General features: G+C 36.2%; 1 protein-coding gene across 2 annotated transcripts in view; it reads left to right on the forward strand.

Annotated features, from left to right (window-relative positions):
• The window catches only part of GRM7 (glutamate metabotropic receptor 7), an 862,204-nt gene that overhangs the window by 176,230 nt on the left and 667,676 nt on the right, over positions 1-18,298 (forward strand). The window contains exon 1 of one of the 2 annotated variants that reach the window (XM_047851065.1): positions 8,256-8,381. The exons of the other annotated variant lie outside the window; for it this stretch is intronic. The gene's annotated coding sequence lies outside the window, so the exon portion shown is untranslated. Of the gene's footprint in view, positions 1-8,255; positions 8,382-18,298 lie in introns of those variants that run through there. 2 annotated transcript variants of the gene reach the window in all.

An 18,298-nucleotide genomic window follows, 5' to 3' on the forward strand; every position in this document is an offset into this window, starting at 1 on the left:
GAAGCAGATTATGACAAGAGGAAAAGTGGATACTTTTACAAGGGTCCTCAGAAAAAAAAATATTCTGATTGATAAAACTTTAGTTTCTGGAAAGGAGAATCTGATGTGAAAGCCATTGCCAGAAAGTATTGCCTTTTTGCCGTGAACTGTGTTCAAAAATAAGTTCTGGGCAGTAGAAGCTATAGAGACAATAAAGTTGTTCTCATGAAAAAGAGGAAAGCAGAAGAATTAAAAAAAAATGAACTCTGATAAGAAGAATGGAATTATTTATTAAGTCAGTCCAAGCCATTTGGGCAGCTCTATGGATAGAGTTGAGAAGGGTTATTTATCCTAATTCCATAGTTGTGGTTGCTATGGTATGTACCAGGAGCTGGCAGAATTCAGTCTATGCATCAAATCTGGCCTGCTACCCATTTTTATAAATAAAGGTTTTTAAAAATTTTTTTTAACGTTTATTTAATTTTGAGACAGAGAGAGACAGAGCATGAACGGGGGAAGGGCAGGGAAAGAGGGAGACACAGAATCGGAAGCAGGCTCCAGGCTCTGAGCCATCAGCCCAGAGCCTGCCGCGGGGCTCGAACTCACGGACCGCGAGATCGTGACCCGGGTGAAGTCGGACGCTTAACCGACTGAGCCACCCAGGCGCCCCAAATAAAGTTTTATTGGTAAACATCCATTTATGCGTTTCCTATGGCTGCTTTTGCTCTACATTGGCAGAATTGAGTAGTTGTGACATAGAAATTATGTGGCCTGAAAAAGTGACCATATTTATTTACTATCTAGCCCTTTACCAAAAAGTTTGCCAACACCTGCTATACATAGTAAATGCATATGTGCTAGAGAATTGTTATAAACAAAATCCAATGTGAATGGTTAGAAATACCAAGGCTCTGGGAAATAGGTGTATGACTTTAAAGTTGAGCTTAAGGGTTCATTCGGGTCATCCACTTTAACATCTGTCTCTTCTGCCAGTAGGAAACCAAAAGCAAGAAAAGTGAAGTGATTTCACCAAGGTTGCACAACAAGTAAGAGACAAAGTCAGAATAAACCTCCAGGCTGCTACATTTCATGTCAATATAATTCTAGAAATTGATAAAGAAGACTTACAGTATGAATAGATAAGTGGTCCCTTTTGATTAGTATTTGACATTAATCACTCACAGTTTGGGAAACTGCTGCATATTGGAATGCTATGTTCAGGTCTCCTGGACACTACCTAAGAAGACAAGTTATTCCTTAGTAATAACAGAAAGACCTTACTATAATGCAGACCTGTTTAATGAAGATCCTGGAAGGAAGTTTTGGGTCAGCATATCATAAAGCTTGAGTGATCCTTCAAAGGTTATGTTTATTGATTCAAAGGATGATTTTGCTCTCAAAAATCTCTATTTTTATTTTAAAAATTTCTATGAAACCTCAAATTCCCAGTTCTACTAATGTAATTGAGGCCATGGTGCCAAATTATACTTCTTTTCAGCTGCACTTTCTTGATGATAAGTATTGTCAATGTGAAGATTTTGATGTTAAATAACTTCCTCTGACATGAATGTAATTAATGACCTTTATTCAGAGTTCAACATTGCAATGCAATGGAACACAGCCAAATTTGTGCGTTGAGTTCTTGGATTATTAAAGTCCTCCACAAAAGTTTGATTTCCTATATTTTTAATTATCTCTGACTTACATTGTCAAGCATAAGAGATAAGCAAAGTAACAGATTACATTCAAAGTTTTCTCTTCCTGTTTCAAGCATAACTGAGTTATTGTCTTTTTATATGTCAGAGCACGCAACTCACAGTTGGGTTAGCATCTGACATGAGAGAACTGAATAGGTTTTTCATTCTTGTTTGTTGTGATTTTGTCTGCACTGAAGTATACACATGCAATCAATACTTTGTCATTAAAATCAGTGTCTGAAGTTTCACTTTAAATAATAGTTAATTGAATTTTATGCTAAATTGATGTTGGTGTTCTTGTTTTGCTGACCAAAGGAAGTCCAAGTTATCATGTTTAAGGAAAAAGAAAGAAAGAAAAACAAAAAACATTGGGGAGAATAACTTAATTAGAATTCAGTGAGGCTCATAGGTTTAGAAAGACAGTCTTTACTTTCACCATGTTTTATACAATGTCTTTCCCTTAATGATTCTGTTTCTCAGCCAGATAAAGGAATATGCATCTCTGAAGGTTAAGTAAGTGAGTTGTCATAGTGTTATTACTCAGGGACTAAATAAGTATTAAAATCTTGAAATGAAGCATTTTACTCATCCCCATTTGTTCTTCTCACACTTGTTCATTAAATAAGTATTTATTTAGAGTTCACTATGCTCCTACCCTCTATTAGGCATTTGAAATTAATGGTGACCCAAACCATGCACTTGCCTAGTTCTCCTGAGGCATATAGTATTATAGTGAGGGAGGCAGCTATTAATAAAATAATCCCATAAAAGTAAATGTAGAGTTACTCCCTGAGAAAAAATGTTATGGGGGAAGAGATAATACTTCTATGGTTCTATGAAAAACTACACAAAGGAAGCCTGATCTAGACTGGGGATGCAGGGTCCCTTCCTATTTTCAGAGTTTATTTGAGCTGAAAGCTAATTGATAGGTAAAGAGTTAATTCAAGATGAGTGGAGGACAGAAGGAGAGCCCCAAGCAAAGTGAGCTGCCTGAACAAAGATTCTGTCATGGAAGAGCAAGGATGATGGCTCCTTTAAAAAATGGAGAACACCAACCCGGTTCAGTATCTGAGGAAGTGGTGTTGGAAAGTAGAGATCACACCATACTTAAAAGTTTGGTTTTCCTCTAGGAACATAACCAGTCAAGACTTCATTAGGGTGGTAATGTGGTTGTATTTGAGAACTGAAAATACCACTCCTACTGCTAGTGTGGTAATGAATTGGAGCAGGGGCAAGAATGGAAGGATGCAAGGCTATGGAGAGTTCTGTGTTAAGAGACTTGTGCAATGGGATGTCTCTTCATGCCCCATGCTTTCATAACTATGAAATTTTCCATGGAACTCACCCATGTAACCCTTTGTGAAAAAGGAGACTTCTTTGTTAATGAAAGAGGGGGGATACTAACTAATATGAAAGTCTGCTCTGAGTCAAAAGCCTTACATACATCAAACTGCTCAACATCAACATCACAAATATAAGGGGACCTTATTCTATACATGAAGAAATCAAGCTTTACAAAGCTTGAGCGACTCTCAAAGACCCACAGCTTATTAGCATGGGAACAAAATTTAAATCCATGATAGTTTCACCTCCAAACACACATTTTTATCTAATACAGTCACCTCAGTATCCTCTCTTAATGTAAATATTTCAATAGGGACCAATGTCCAAGTAGATTACTTAATAAAACGTAATGAAGTTTTGGAAAGTAAATCCATGTTTCTTTTCAGAGGTGGAGCTGAGAATCTTAAGGCCAAATTAAATCATAACCTGTACAAATGAAGGGGGTAAATCCCAAAAGTTCATTCCAGTTGACTATCCAGGTGTGTAGAGAAATGTTTTTGTTTTGAATATTGCATATGCAGTGTGGTCATCCACCAGGATTTGGAATTGCATGTACTCAGAAGCACCCATAATCTCTTACTGGGACAGTAGGATTCAACTTACAAATTCTCCCTGCTGCACAGTGTTTGATTGACCACCAATTACATGCCAGTTGGAAGAAAATTTAGTTGTTCTGAAATCAGAGTTCTATTTGTTTTATATTTGATTAAATGTGTTTACATGTGAAAACTCCTCAGGAAAGTGAGACAGACACACACACACACACACACACACACACACACACACACAGACAAACACACGAACACACATGCACATACAACAGTTTGGGTTTTGTTTGTTTTGTTTTTCGTTGTTTTTTGTTTTTGTTTTTGTTTTTGGAGTTTGGAGATCAGTGCTTCAATTTAAGGTAAAAATCCTACAGTATTTGTAATTGAGGACACTTGAAGTTTACACTACAAGATCCGGAAACTTCATCTTGTTCAGGAAAGTTCCTTATAAAAGGTTCTTTAAACGTAAAAAAATATATATATCAAACTCTTATCATGTAATCTTTACCCCAACCCTATGAGATGGACTAGTTGATTGAAAACAGTAGTTGGCCTGAACTTGAGAAAGTTTACCTACAATGAATGCAAGAATATAAATTTCTGCTTAACAAGATGAGATCGTGGAGTTCCTAATGAATTGTAAGGGTACATACTTGTGAAACTGAACCCAAGTGTCTGTCTATGAGAACCTTTGCTTCTGTTTTTCTGTCTCTTAGGTAGCATGTCTCTAGTCCGAAAAGAGGTTAGCTGCAGAACTTATAAGCAATGAGTCTTGGGCAAGTTTTTCCTTTTAACTGCAACTACTGCTGAAGGAAATCCTTTGAAAAAGTTGGTCCAGTCCCATCCGACTGTAAAGTGTACAAAGGTATTAGGTGAATGGGAAGCTTTCTTCTTTTCTCCCTCCTCATGACTGTAATTTAAAAGATTGGTTTCAGTTCTTTAGAGATTCAAATGAAGTCAGCAATTTAAAGTGCTTTTTAAGGTGCAAGAATATTTCTTGTATTCTGCAATAGCTCCTATTGATTTCAACCAGAACAATATTTTTAGAAGGATTCAGTGTGGATAATGAAAACAGGAAGACATACTGATTCTGACCTGCCAGATCAACCTATAATCTCTACATCAACAGGCAACTTTATTTAATAGTTTAGAAACTAAATAAATCTGATCTAATAACTGGCTTAGCTATAAAAGATATTTATGTGCATTAATTTTTAATTCTTTGTACCAGAATGCATGATGATACTCACCCTCCCTGTCTTCAGAGAAGTAGTCAGTTTTAACCTATGCATTAATAAATCATGTTAGGATTTATCTCATTGCTTTAGAAATTCTCTTTTTTCTTATGCTTTCTTATACTTTGCTCCAGGGGTCTACTTCTGGAGCTTTCAGATTACCAAGGAGTAACACGATATTTGTACCAAAAATGTATTTAAGAATGAATGATTGTCTTTGAGTTTCATTATCTTGGTTTTAATCTGGAAACTTCATTACCTAAGACATACCATGCTGGTCTAAACTTTTTATCCATCCTGTTCAGTTCTATGTTAACAATAATATCAAAAAAAGTTTCATATAACAGTGCATTCATTGGACTCTTTGAGAATTATCCAAATCTAAGCACTTAAAAAAATTAACTTTTAGATTTTTTTCTATTTTTATTAGTCTAATTGGAGTATAATTTACATACAAAAGTCATCAATGTACATGTACAAGTTTTGAAAACCTAAATCACCACCACAGTCAAAATATGAAACTTTGCTATCATCCTCCAAATCTCTTTATGTTGTACTCGCTTTGAATTCAGTCTTCTCCCCCATCCACAGACCCTACTAATTACTGGTTTGCTTTCTATTGCCTGCTAGCAAACAGTATGTAATCTTTTGTGTCTGGTTTCTTTCATTCAGTTTAATGCTTTGAACATTCATCCATGCTATTGCAACAATCAGAAGATTGTTTCTTTATATCCCTGAGTAGTATTACACTGTTTAGATGTATCACTGTTTGTGTATACCCTAGATGATGGGTTTTTGAGTTCTTTCTATTTTGGAGCTATTAAGAATAAAGCTGTTATAAAGACTTTGAACAAGTCTTTCAGTGGACATATGTCTTAATTTCTCTTGGGTAAATACCTACTAGTGTTTTGCTGGGTTTTATATTATGTGTATGTTTAATTTTATAAGAAACTGCTAAACTCCTTTCCCAAGTGGCCATATCAGTTTATATTCCAACCAGTGTTTTATATAAGAGTATCAGTTATTTCATATCCTCAATGACACTTGCTTTTTCTCTTTTTTAGTCATTCTAGTTGGTACGTAGTGGTATTTCATTGTGGTTTTAATTTGCATTTTCCTAAGCTTTCATGTTATTAAGAGTCTTTTCATGTGCTTATTTTCCATTCATATATCCTTCTACTCTCTCCATAGTTGTATCTTTACCAGAAAATCATACAGTGGGAATTACATAATATGTAGCCTTTTAAGATTTGCTTCTTTCATTTAGTAATATGCTTTTAAGATTTCTCTTATATCTTATCATGGGCTGGTAGCTCATTTTATTTTAGAGTTCAATACTATTCTGTTGCCTGGGTGTACCACAATTTATTTATCCATTCACCTACTGAAGGACATCTTGGCTGTTTCCAAGTTTGGGCGATTATGAATAAAAGTGCTATAAACATCCTGTTCAAGATTTTATGTGGAAATAAATTTTCAACTTCTTTGGGTAAATACTAAGGAGTGAAATTGCTGGATCGTATGGTAAAAGTATGTTTAGGTTTTTTCTTTTTTTAATTGAAGTATGGTTAATATACAAGTGTTATATTAGTGTCAGGTGTACAATATAATGATTCACCAATTCTATAAATGTTTCATTGCTCACCACCATCAGCCACCTAGCAGAGTATGTTTAGTTTTCCAAGAAACACCAAACTGCCTGCCCAAGTGTCTCTAGCATTTGGCATTTCCACTAGGAATGAATGAAAGTTTTTGTTACTCCACATTATTTTTAAACATTTTTAAGTGTTTATCTATTTTGAGAGAGAGAGACAGAGAGAGAGAGAGAGAGAATGGGGGAGGGGCAGAGAGAAAGCTATCAGCCCAGAGACTGACACGGGGCTTGAACTCATGAACCATGAGAACATAACCTTAGCTGAAGTTGGATGCTTAACCAACTGAGCCCCCCAGGTGCCCCTCTCTTACTCTACATCCTTACCAGCATTTGGTGTTGGTCAGTGTTCCAGATTTTGGACCCACACTAACAGTGGTGTAATGATAGTCATTGTTGTATTGATTTGCATTTCCCTGAATGCCATATGCTAATTTGCCATCTCTGTATCTTCTCTGATGTGATATGTACTAAAGTCTTTGGTCCATTTTTTAAATTAGGCTTTCTAAATTTTTATTTTATTAAAAAAATTTTTCTTAATGTTTATTTATATCTGAGACAGAGACAGAGCATTAGTGGGGGAGGGGCAGAGAGAGAGGGAGACACAGATGCAGAAGCAGGCTCCAGGCTCTGAGGTGTCAGCACAGAGCCCGAGGCAGGGCTCCAACTCCCAAACCGTGAGATCATGACCTGAGCCGAAGTCTGTCGCTCAACCGACTGAGCCACCCAGGCACCCCTATTTTATTTTTATAATTTCAGCTTTATTGAGGTATAATTGACAAATAAAATTGTAAAATATTTAAAGTGTATGTCATGCTAATTTGAAATATGTATATATTGTGAGTGGGTTTTCCCTATCTCTTTAACACACCTGTTCTCTCTTATATTTACCTTCGCGTGTGTGAGAATATTTAAATTCTACTCTCAGCAAATTTCAAAAACAAAATAGTGTTATTAACCATAGTCACCATGGTTTTCATAAGATCCTCTGACCTTATTCATCTTATAGCTGAAAGTTTGTACGCTTTTACCAACCTCTTCCTGTTTCCCCCACACCCCACACCCCAGCCTCTGGTAATCACTTTCCTACTCTCTATTTCTGTGAGCTTGACGTTTTTTTCTTTTCTTTTCTTTTCCTTCTTCTTCTTCTTCTTCTTCTTCTTCTTCTTCTTCTTCTTCTTCTTCTTCTTCTTCTCCTCCTCCTCCTCCTCCTCCTCCCCCTCCCCCTCCCCCTCCCCCTCCCCCTCCTCCGATTCCACATACTGAAACCACACAGTATCTGTCTTTCTCTGTCTAGCTGATTTCACTTAGCATAATGCCTTCAAGTTCTATCCATGTTGTAGCAAATGGCAGGGTATGTTTCTTTCTCCTGAGTAGATTAGATTTCATTATTTTAGTGAGCCTCCACCTCTGTACTCTGACCTTCCCTATAATTTCTCAGGTGTCACCTCACCTTCTCTTTCTTTTAGGTAGGAGAGGATGGATAGAATGGGCTGGATTTGGTTATTTCCCTTCTCCCAGGTTGGTTAGGTTCTGATAATACCCCAACAGGTCAGCTCTGGTTAATTAGTTTCCCCTGGAGTGCAGGCTTTGTTAAGAAGAGTGCTCTGGTTTATTTCAGACTGGGATCCTTTTCTCCTTTCCCTGCGGGGATTACTAGGGGATTCCTTCCTTCCTTCCTGCCTTCCTGCCTTCCTGCCTCCCTCCCTCCCTCCGTGGTGGGATTTACTGATATTTGACCTAGTGAAGCTCCAAGAGGTAAATCTCACCATATTGTGAGCTTCTTCTCCCCCATCACTGGATTTCCTGGAATTTTTAATTCTGAGTTGTTTGCAGTGATATTCCAGAAAATCTTCAACCACAGTGTAGGATTTTCTACCCTGGTGCCAGTTCCTTCTGCAGTTTCATTTTAGGAGTGTCTACTCTGGTAAGTCATGAGTATCTGAGTTTGCTTTCGGTCTCTCTAATCCTGGGGGGCTTGGGGTTTATCTGTGTCCTCTTCTCTTAAGGATCCAAGAACTGTTGATTTTTCAGTCTGTTCAGCTGTTTACTTGACAGGATAGAATGGTGACTTCCAGGTTCCTTACTGTGGCAATGGAAACTGGCTGAGGGTAGGTTTTGTTTCTTTTTTGTTGTATTCAGGTTGTTTCTTCTTGAGTGACTTTTGGTAGTTTTGATTCATTAAGGAATTTGTTCTTTTAATCTAAGTTTTCTGAGCTATTGGCATAGAGTTTTTACTATTTCCTTCTTACACTTATTTTAATGAGATTTAATTCGTAAAGCATAAAACTCTTTTAAAGTTCAGTGGGGTTTGTGTATATCTGCTTGCTCTTTCAATGTGTGTAGAATCTGTACTGCATCATCTATTTTATTCCTAATATTGGTAATTTCTGTCTTTTTTTCCTGTGTTCATTTTGGCTAGAGGTTTATCAATTTTATCTTCCAAGCAGTTGTTTAGTTTTATTAACTTTATCTGTTTAAATTTATTATTTCTGCTTTTATTATTTTCTTCTACTTTTTTTTGAGAGGGAAGCATTCATTTATCTCTGTTTTATTTTTAGTTTCTTCAGATCGAAACTTAAATGCCATATTTGATACTTGCCATATTTGATATTTTTATTCTTTTTTTTAAAGTTTATTACTTAGAGAGAGAAAAAAGAGAAAGAGCAGGAGGGGGTCAGAGAGAGAGAGAGAAAGAGAGAGAGAAAGAATCCCAAGCAGGTTCTGTGCTGTCAGCACAGAGCCCAGTGTGGGACTCAATCTCACTAACCATGAGATCATGATCCTAGCCTAATCAAGAGTTGGACACTTAACTGACTGAGTCACCCAGGTGCCCCACTTCTCTTCTTTTCTAAAATGAGTGTTTAATGCTATTTCCCTTGCATCATTCATTTATTAGCATGCATCCCACAAATTGTAAATACTCTGTTTTTACTTTCATTTAACTTAAAGCACTTTATAATCTTTTTTGTGATGTCTTGGTTAGCCTTGGTATATTTTTATAAGGGTGCTGTTTAATTTCCAAATATGTAGCTATTTTTTATTCATCTCTTTGTTTTTTGTTCCAATTTCTTATGTATTCACAGTACATATTTTGTATGACTTCCATCTTTTCAAATATATAGAGACTTGTAATTTTGCATTAAACACACAATTACCTTTTTTTTTTTTAAGTTTTATGTATTTAAGTTATCTCTACACCCAATGTGGGGCTCGAACCCATGACCCTGAGATCAAAGAGTTCCATCCAGTTCCCATTGAGCCAGCCAGGTGTCTCGCTACAGTTACCATTTTTAAACAAGTTTAAACAATGAAAAACAAGCTTTTATATTTTCTGGTTCCCTTTATTCCTTATTGTATATACACATTTCCATTTGGCATCATGTTTATTCTGTCTGGGATACTGACTTTAACAGTTTTTGAAGTTTATATATAGGTAATTAAATCTCAAATTTAATATGTTTGAAAAAAATCTTAGTTTCACCATTAGTTTTGAAAGATTTTTTTTCTGGGTATAAAATTTACCTCCCTCTGCCCCCCACACACCATTTATTTGCCTTAAAATTTTCACTCAATAACCATCTGTTTGCATTTTTTCTGAAGAAGTCTACTACCATTCTTATTTTTGTTTTTCTGTATATTATATACTTCTATTGCTGCTTTAAAATTTATCAGTATTTTTTTAGCAATTTGCTTATAATGTCTTTTTTGCCTTTTTGTTCTGCTTTGCATTCACTGAATTTTCATTTATATTTTATAGTTTATATCAAACTTAAGAAAATGGTCATTTTTGTCTTTTTTTTTTTTTTTCCCCAGCTACCTCTTCTTGTCTCTCCTTATGAGATTCCAATTAACCAACATGTTAGTCTGCTTGGTATTTTCCCACAGCTGACTGATAAACTCTCTGCTTTTATCAAACCCCTTTTTCTCTTAAGTTTTAACCTTGGATGGTTTCTATTATAATGTGTTTATTTTTCTTAATGTCCTTGTATGCTTTTAATTCTGTCTGGTGTAGTTTTCATTTTAGATTATATATTTTTTACCTGTGGAAGTCCCATCTAGGTGTTTTTCATATAATTCCATTTCTTTCATCTCCTGGGAATTCTTTATTCCATCTTCTTTTTATATATTATATAAATATATATTATATATTATAATATATATTAATATAATATATAAAATAATATATAATATATATTTTATTATAGATATAATTATATATTATATATATATATATATATATTTCATTTATTTATTTATTTTTGATAGAGACTGAGCATGAGCAGGGGAGGTGCAGAGAGAGAAGGAGACACAGACTCCAAAGCAGGCTCCAGGCTCTGAGCTGTCAGTGCAGAGCCCAATGGGGGGCTCAAACTCACAAGCCCTGAGATCATGACCTGAGCTGAAGTTGGACACTTAACCAACTGAGCCACCCAGTTGCCCCTCTTTTAATTTTTTAAAAAATGTTTAATATTTATTTTTATTTTTGATGGAGGGAGGGAGAGAGAGAGAGAGGGAGAGAGGGAGGGAGGGAGAGCAAGGGAGAGGGAAAGAGAAGGAATGAATGAGGGAGGGGCAGAGAGAGAGAGGGAGACACAATCTGGAGCAGGCTCTAGGCTCAGAGCTGTCAGCACAGGGCCTGACATGGGGCTCAAACTCACGGACTTGCGAGATCATGACCTGAGCCGAAGTCAGACACTCAACTGACTGAGCCATCCAGTTGTCACATTTCTTCTATCTTCTTGAATATATGGAGTATATTTATAACAGATATCTCCTTGTCTTTATAACTAGTCCCTCCCTGTCAGCTACATCCATCATTGCTAGATTTGTTTCTATTGTGTATTTCCTCCTAATTTGGGGTCAACTTTCCTTAGTTTTTTATTTTTTTTCAATTTTGATTAGATACTAGACATTGTATATTTTACTTTTTGGTTGCTAGTTTTGTTGTGTTCTTTTCATTAGTGTAGGATTTTGCTTTGTTTTCAAGTTAAGTTACTTGAAAGCAGTTTTATTCTTTTGAGGTTTACTTTTAAGCTTTATTAGGTCAGATTCTGTGTAGCCTTTAGACTGGGGCTAATTTGGCTCCACTACTAAAGCCATACCTTTCTAAGGATGCTACTTGATGCCCTGTGCAGACTGGAACACAGATAACCTCAGTTCTGTTGTAACTTCCTAATATTGTCCCATCTACTCCTTCACCGTGGTGCTTTCTACAATATTGCAGATTTCCACACATACATGCACAGATCCTTATTTGGCCAAAGAATCAAAGGGACTCCTTTCTATTTGTCAACTCCTTGCCTCTCTGTGCATCTGCCTACTCTTTATCCCAACTCCTTTCATCTGTTCTTAAATTTCTAGCCATCTTGGGCTCCCTGAAGCCTAAAGTCTGACTCTTCAACTCAGGAAATGTACCAGACTCTGTTTACGTTACTCCTCCTCACGCCATGTCCTAGAATCTCTGTCTAGGCAATGAGCTGGGGTGACTGCAGGGCTCACCTAAATTTGTTTTCCATCTCTCAGAGATCACTATTCTCTTCCTTCCTAGTATTCAATGTCTGTGAAAAATATATGAATACGTGTGTGTGTGTGTGTGTGTGTGTGTGTGTGTGTATAATATGTACATATTCTTATGTATTCATAGGAATTGTATATATATTCTAGTTTTCCTGTTGTTTAAAGTTGGCATATAAACTATAAATCTGGCCTCTGTTACCCGTTAAGAACCCAAAGAAGTTTATTTATTGGTTTTGTACCATTTTTTAAATCTGTTTTCTGTTGTTTGTTGCTTGGAACAATACAAATCTACAGTCTTTGAGTGATGTTTTATCTCATCCTCTAGAGTTTTAGTTAATATATCAAAGAATATATTGGGATTGTCTTTGTCTTTCTTTTTCTTGCTGTCAAATGGTGACGGTTGTTGCTTGTCATTAGCTATTTCTCGAGATGGTTTTTAAAAACTTGTTTTTAATGTTTATTTATTTTTGGGAGAGAGAGAGAGAGACAGAGAGACAGAGAGGGCACGAGTTGACTAGGGGTAGAGAGAGAAGGAGACACATAATCCGAAGCAAGCTCCATGCTCTGAGCTGTCAGCACAGAGCCTGATGTAGGGCTCAAGCCCACCAACTGTGCGATGGTAACCTGAACAGAAGTCGGATGCTCAACTGACTGAGCCACCCAGGTGCCCCTCAAGACAGTTTTTTAAAACCAGTAGCCAGTTTTAGGTCGCCAAGCAAGCTGGGAACATCTTTACTCCAATTATCTCTCTTATAGGTGGTAGACAGTTTTGTTGAATTCATGCTATTGATCTCTCTTACACATTCAAATCAAGAACTTAAACATGTACATGGCCCATATACTCATGGCCCATTCATTATTGGTTGGGAGAATCATTAAACTTCGTTAAATAAATCCCCACTGCTACTCACCTTTAAATAAATATTTCCAGCTATTCAAGTGTGAGAAGCAGCCCAGGAGTATATCAGTTTTTGAAGCTACTGTGGAAGATGACAGCGTATTTCTTGGAGGTCTGTTTACCACCCTAACACAGTTGTAACAGGGTCCTCAAAGAAAATTGTGTGTATACCACGTTACCTATACTTATTAGATATACAGTCCAAATTTACCTAAAATCTCGTGTCTGTTTTCAAATAGTGGGACAACAAAGAGACAAAAATCTTAGTGATTTTCCTCGTAAAATTACTATTGTATTTCATCACATCATAAACGTGAAATCTGTAGACCTCACAGATGTCCTTATAAGTTGTAAGGTTTTAAAAAATGGCATTTTCTTTTTCTTATATCATTCAATTTTCTAAGCCATTCTGCAGTACAATTAAATATACTAATTTGGAATTTGTAGGGGCAGCCTATATAAATGTGGTGTGAATTAATGAAAATATTAAAAGTAATTCAATTAAGCTCATTTCAAGACCATTTGGTGTGAAAAGCTAGGCTGACAAAGTAAGTGTTGTCTGGGAGAGATCCCTAGGAAACTTGTTTGAATTAGTAGATTGGAATGATTTTCAATTAACATATGGGTTGTTTCTATGCAAATAAAGGTTTCTCAGTCACTTAAGGGAATGTAGGAAAAGTTCATTTAATTACAGTAGTTGCGAGTATTACCTCTGAAATCTGTTTACCCCTGTACTTATGCATTTCTTTTGTTTATATATGATCCTTAGTTTTAAGTAACCTATTCTAAATTAGTATAGTACGAAATACAGTGGTTCTCTCTAAATGGTAGGAATATGGATCATTTAAAATTTCTCTTTAGATGTTACCTTATTATTTTAAAAATATACTTAATAAACTTTTCCCTAAGCAACTAATTCCTATCTACTTTACAGATAAAAATGACTGGGAGCTTACTTTCTAACACATCATTTTCTTCTTCATAACTGAATTGTGGTAAACCAGTGCATTTTGCATACACAAAATAATATATTTCTAGAGAATGTATAACCTACAGCATATCTGCTTTAGAATACTAGAATGTTTGAGTTAGATGCACTGATCGCTAAAATCTTTTCCAATTTGAATCTTCCAGATGGAGAAATTGAGTCTCAACAATATTTTATGATGGATGCATATAATTTATAGTTTAATGGTTCACCATGTCTTAATTTAGGGTCACTTCTATCTCTACTGCATACTTTATTGCTTAATTTCTTGTTAGTCAATTGACCTGCACAGGCAAACTGACCAGTATTTGGTCAGTTCCCCCTCTTTGAGCTAATTAAATTTCCTGGGGATATTGGGAGAGCCTCATTTGATTGTCAATCACTTTGACTTTAACTTCTTTGAGAATAAACATGGGAAGCCTTTTGTATTTTGTAAATTCAGATACTTTTTTACTGAATTTCAGAAGCTGAGGGGTGCCTGGGTGGATCAGTTGGTGGAGCATCTGTCTCCCACCTCAGGTCATGATCTTGTGATCTGTGAGTTCCAGCCCTACATCCAGTTCTGTGCTGACATCTCAGAGCCTGGAGCCTGCTTCCGATTCTGTGTCTCCCTCCCTCTCTGTCCCTCCCCCACTGGCACTCTGTCTCTCTCTGTCTCAAAAATGAATAAATGTTAAAAAAAATGAAAAAAGAAGTTGAGTTTTGGCCTTTGTGAGATGATGGATCATATCAAATTTTCTTTCTTCAGGCTACCTGTATGTAGTTCCAGGTAACTAGCTCTATGAAAGTCTGTAAATTAATTCTGGAAAGTGTGAACTAAATAATTTTATATTTACATATTTATATTTATGCATTTTACAATTGAAAATTATTTAACACAAACATTATATTAAAGCTTTATCTTCATGTTAATGTAGAATATCACATTGATTACTATTAAATGTTTAGGAATGTTTAGGTTTGGAAAGAGTTGACTCAATTTTGTTTCACTGGGTTTTTTTTTGTTTTGTTTTTCATGTGTTTATGACTCTATGTACCAGTGGCATTAAAATTTTGATTGTTGGCAATAATGTCATTTATTTGGTTAGATGTTGTCTTTAATTATCAGTGTTTCAGTAATATGTATTTTATAGGGCAGAGTGAATCCACATAGGACTGAGAGACTGAGTTTTATTTTTTTAATGTTCCCAAGCAAGTTTTCATACCAATGACCAAATCTAAAGAGCCAGTATATAATACCTCTTTACACAATTTCTCCTTCATTCCCTGCCATTGTTTAATTCACCTATTATTATAACTGGGAAGGTCTTTACACAAGTTTCCTATTCAATCTTTATCCTTCTATAAGATAACAAAAAGAACATCTCCAAAGATTAAGAGGTTTGTCTATATTAGCTCTACTGATCATTACTAGTCCTAAATTTTCCCCAGAACATGGCTGGAATTCTTGAAAGGAAACTTAAATCTTCCAAAAATAGTTTGTTTTCTATTCCCTCCCTGTATCCTGTAATTGATTGAGGGACAGAAAAAGAGGAAAGGGAGATTTAAGAAGATGGATCAGAGATTTTAGGGAGGTCCTTCCAGTTGACCTTTATTTCTGTCCTTTAGAGTTAATACCTTAAGATGATTGGTAAGGCCCGTGGGTTCATAATTACAAGTATCTCCTTCAGTTATCTGGCTGTTGTAGTTGTGGCAGAGAGAGCAGTGTCTATCAAGAGTCAGCCTGTCTTTGCTGTGTTTTGGTAAAAAGCCATTGGAAGTGGCTGTCCAGGAGGTTCCTAACTTCATTCCTACCACCACTACCACTGTCATAGCAACTTTGCATTTGGGTGGGACTGTCTGGTTTTTGCCAACTGACTAAGCGCAGAAAGGATATATCATTTTAGGGACAAGATGTTGAGACAAAGATGTGCTTTTTCTACCTTCTCTTTCTCTCTTGAGTGACTGAGGTACAGAGGAATCTGTGGCTATAGGAGACGCCAGTGTACATAGTAGAAGGAATCATTTTGGGGAAGAAAGCTGCCTATGAATCAAGAACATCCTTAATGAGCTGTTATAAGAATGATAACTAAACCTTTGTTATGTTAAGTCCCTCCAGTTTTGGTGTTTATTTGATACAGCCACCAACATTACAGTGACTGCAAGTAGCTTTCTGTATTAATCATGTCAAATAAAAATAATGTGCTTATTCCTTTTACTGCCTAGATGTTTTCCTATGTCTATAAAGGAAGAAATCGCCTTATTTTTATTGTGAAGAGTAGGAAAGAAAAAATGTTATGAGGAAAGATAAAGGCAGTGTCTTTGAAGCATATGTTTATATTTATAAGGCATATCATTGTTTATCTCTCAAGCAATTTTCCCATCTCACATGAGATGTATCATCTCTTTTCACATGCCTACTGTCATACTGGGTGACTGATTTATAGAACACATTGCCATTGAATCTGCAAGCCTTCTCCCAAGCTATTTCTGTGAATGTAATATAATGCCCTTTAAGCTTTATTTGGAATTCACTGTCGTGTTAGTACAGGCATTTTGTGACATACTTTCATAAAAATATTAAGATTTATATGCAGGGCAGACTCCTGAAAATCACATCCCTCATGTCTGGATTTGGGGTAAGATAAATCTTGTAAGGCTGTGCATGAAAATTCCACATAATATGGTTATGTCACTTTTATATTGGTTGAATTGTTCTTAGGTACTTGGAGAGTGACTGTTGGTTATAAAACATGGCAATATATTATTAGTAATAGTAATAATAATAGCCAGCATTTTTGAGCCTTTACTATATATTATATACTTCTCAAAGTTTATAACATATATTAACGCATTTAATCTTCATAGAAAATGCATGAGGTAGGTTACTAACATTACCCTCATTTACTGATGGATAATAAAAAGAGGGATAGAGATGTTAACTAACTTATCTAAGTTTCCACAGAGAGTAAGCTGACATTTAAACTTGGAGTTGATTGGGGCTCCTGGGTGGCTCAATTGGTTAAGCGTCCAACTTTGGGTCAGGTCACGATCTCAGGGTTCCTGGGTTTGAGCTCCGCATCAGACTCTGTGCTGACAACTCAGAGCCTGGAGCCTGCTTCAGATTTTGTGTCTCCCTCTCTCTCTGCCCCTCCCCTGCTCGTGCTCTCTCTCTCTTTCTCTCTCTCTCAAAAATAAATTTAAAAAAATTTAAAAAATAATAAACTGGAAGTTGATCATTGTTAGCCACTATATTACAGTATAGTAATATATACTATTATTTTTTAAATTTTTTTAACATTTATTTATTTATTTTTTTTTTTTTTTTTTTTTTTTTTTAACATTTATTTATTTTTGGGACAGAGAGAGACAGAGCATGAACGGGGGAAGGGCAGAGAGAGAGGGAGACACAGAATCGGAAACAGGCTCCAGGCTCCGAGCCATCAGCCCAGAGCCCGACGCGGGGCTCGAACTCACAGACCGCGAGATCGTGACCTGGCTGAAGTCGGACGCTTAACCGACTGCGCCACCCAGGCGCCCCAACATTTATTTATTTTTGAGAGACAGAGTATGAGCAGGGGAGGGGCAGAGAGAGAGGGAGACACAGAATTCGAAGCAGGCTGTACGAGCTGTCATCACAGAGCCCAAAGTGGGGCCCGAACTCACAAACCGAGAGATCATGACCCCAACCGAAGTCAGACGCTTAACCAACTGAGACACCCAGGTGCCCCTAATGTATACTATTATTAATATTAGTATATAATACCTCCTAATTAAGATACAAAAGAATACAAATTTATATCTCACCCTTTCTCTACTGGAACAGCCAGGCATGCACATGAATTAGATACCTCAACAAAGAAAATGAGTAAGCATATATTTAATGAGAAATAGTGACATTTGATCTGTGTGCTAGGTGGGATATGCCAGACTTGAAAGAGAAAGAGAGGAACAAGAACTAACTTGGTGAGCACTTTGTATATACATTCTCAATTAATACTCTCTCCCCTGAATAGTCTACCCAGGAAATAGTTTCTTACCATAGAGTTTTAAAGCAAGGCAGTTAAAACACAAGGAAATTAAGTAACTTTCTTGTCAAAGTAAGAGTAAATGTAAGATCTCGGATTTAAATTTGGCTTTAAAATACAAAATAGCAGAATTTCCACTATTTATATCTATTCAGCTAAGGTGTCTTCCAGGAAAGAAAATGGTATAGGAACTCTTAGAGAAATTAACATAGTGAAAATCAAACATTTTGAATTGTTCAGAGTGAGGGATCTGAGAAGATGAAAGATAAAGGCATGGGAATCAGGAGATGGATTGGTTAATGGGTGGGAGAAAACATAATACTGAGGTTTTTTTTTTTTTTCATGTTCAGTGGACATGAAAGAGATATTGTAGCATTTTAGGCAGATGGTAAGGCTGTGGATTGAATTCGAGAGCACCCATCTACAAATGA

Source organism: Prionailurus viverrinus, chromosome A2, assembly GCF_022837055.1.
Source record: "Prionailurus viverrinus isolate Anna chromosome A2, UM_Priviv_1.0, whole genome shotgun sequence".
Lineage (NCBI taxonomy): Eukaryota > Metazoa > Chordata > Mammalia > Carnivora > Felidae > Prionailurus > Prionailurus viverrinus.